Raw genomic sequence first — 2,758 nt, forward strand, 5'->3', positions numbered from 1 at the left:
CCAGCCCTAAGAAACTGTCGAAGACCAGCCGAAAGAAAATTCCATAGGTCCAAGGGGTCTCTGTGCCTATTGGGCATATGTAGCAATTTAAGCCAAACTTCAGTGGCCTTCTCCTTGAAACCCTCCACTGACAGCCAACCCGACTCAAAGAAAAAATCTATTTGACCAAACAATAGACTCATCGCCAGAGTCCAAGATCAGAGGTGCGTGGTCTGAGCCAATGGTCGTTTCCGCAACCAAGGAAGTCACTGGGAACTTGGCATCCCATTCCGGGGAGAACAGAGCTCTGTCAAGAACGCATCTGATAGGGTACAATTGCCTATTAGTCCAAGTAAAGTGCGCACCAGATCTCGCAACCTCACCCAACCCAAGTCAAGCAATCCAGTCATTGAACTGGTGCACCCTAGGCCAGTCTATGTTACGGTTATTCTTATCATGTTCCCCTCTAATAAGGTTAAAATCCCCCGCCACCACCACTGGGAGGCTAGAGGATGAAACCTCTTTTTTTCTTGATGTATGAATAGATGTATATGTTGATCCCATCTTGACGTATTTGTTTTGATCAAACTTGTATGGATAGATCTATGTGGGAGATGTGTGCATTAGATGGAGTAACATGGGGATAGTGATTGGAAAGTGACAGCAATTACATGATCTACTTTGGTTTTTACCTTTCTTTTGTTACCTCACTAGGGATTAAGTGGATTCAATATGCATGTACCGTTAGCTGACAGCTATGATGGTCGCTATTGCGTATGAGATTCAAACACTATGTCATTGTTCTTAAGGCTATACTCTTTTTATTATTAAACCTAGATCGCATGGAGTTTTCCCGTCTAGAGGAGTATAATAGGGATGTGTTCCATCATCTCTAATTTAGGACGTAGTGCCCATATGAATATTACCATGAACTAGAGAATTTCTATCAATATTATGTCTATGATAATTATGAGTCCATTGCAATGTTATGAGAGAGTGCTTAAGTGAAACTATGAACCCCGGTCCAATTTTAATCCATAAAAACACCCAAATATCACTTTAGATTGCTTTTTATTTTTCAGCTCTATTTTATTCTGAAAATACAAAAAAATATTTACATCTTGCAAATCCAATATTAAATCCAAAAAGACATTTACTTTATTGTTTTTACTTATTTTCTTAGCATAGATTGCATTACTATTTTTTACTTTATATTATATCTTTGATTTACTTACATGAAACCTTGTGCTTGACAACCACTTGGTGGAGTTGCGGACACAAGGAATTTTTTTTTTGTAGGTTGCTTGAAGAGAAGGAAGGAGCAATTGATGCATGTAAAATGCATACATGAACTTTGGAGATTTCCATGTATTTAGATGATTTTGAAGATTTCCCTAGGAGTCCCTTATTTTGGTTATAACTCTGCGTGGTCAGAAAACCCTGTTTTGTGTATTTTATTGTTTCAGGGACCTATACGGACTCGAATTGCCCGGAGATTTTTTGAGCATTAATATTTTACCAAATATGATGGATATCAGCTTTGAAACCACGCAAACAAAGTAACGGAGGGGGGAAGGCACCAGGTGGTGCGCCCACCCCCTGGGCGTGCCACCCAAGGCCTTCGCCTCCTCGAGCATCGTCAGCCGTCCATCAAAGGTCCCAGAATGTTCCCTTGACCTAAAAACCCCCTATATAAAGGTCCCCGACATGTCTCGTCACGGAAGCGACGCGTAGATTATAAACACCATATTCAGCCAAATTCTGCCACCATAGGAGGGGAACTCTCTTCTAGAGCCGCCATCGGAGAGATCTCCTACCCCTTCAAGATCAAGAACCTCATCACTATGATGAGGATGGAGTAGTCCACCTCTGGACTATGAATTTGTAGTAGTAGCTTGATGTATCTCTCTCTTGATCTTCATTGTATTAGATCCACATGAGCTGCCCAACATGATTGTGGACATATTTGTAATCCTTTTTGTGGTGGATCTCTCTTCTACGAGTTGATATATGAGATTTGAATCTTCTTTTGTTCTTGATGTATGTGTATATGTATATATTGATCCCATCTTGAAGTATTTTTCTTGATCAAACTTGTATGGATAGATGTATGTGGGAGATGTGTGCATTAGATGGAGTAACATGGGGGTAGTGATTGGAAAGTGACACAATTACAAGATCTACTTTGGTTTTTACCTTTATTTTCTTACCTCATTAGGGATTAAGTAGATTGAATATGCATGTACCATTAGTTGACAGCTATGATGGTTGCTATTGCGTATGAGATCTAAACACTATGTCATTGTTCTTAAGGCTATACTCTTTTTATTATTAAATCTAGCTAGATCTCATGGAGTTTTCCCGTCTAGAGGAGTATAAGGGAAAATGTGTTGCATCATCTCCAATTTAGGACGTAGTGCCCATATGAATATTATCGTGAACATAAGAATTTCTATCAATATTATTTCAATGAGATGTATGAGTCCATTGCAATGTTATTAGAGAGTGCTCAAGTGAAACTATGAACCTCGGTCCAATTTTAATCCATAGAAACACCTTATTATCACTTTCTCTTGCCTTTTTATTTTCAGTACTATTTTATTCCAAAAATATAAAAATATATTTACAACTTGCAAATCCAATTTAAAACCCAAAAAAATATTATTTAATTATTGTTTTCACTTATTTGCCTAGCATAGATTGCGTTACTATTTTATTTTATATTACATCTTTGATTTACTTACACGAAACCTTGTGCTTGACAACCACTTGGTGGAGT

Source organism: Lolium perenne, chromosome 5 (assembly GCF_019359855.2).
Source record: "Lolium perenne isolate Kyuss_39 chromosome 5, Kyuss_2.0, whole genome shotgun sequence".
In the NCBI taxonomy this organism is placed as follows: Eukaryota; Viridiplantae; Streptophyta; class Magnoliopsida; order Poales; family Poaceae; genus Lolium; species Lolium perenne.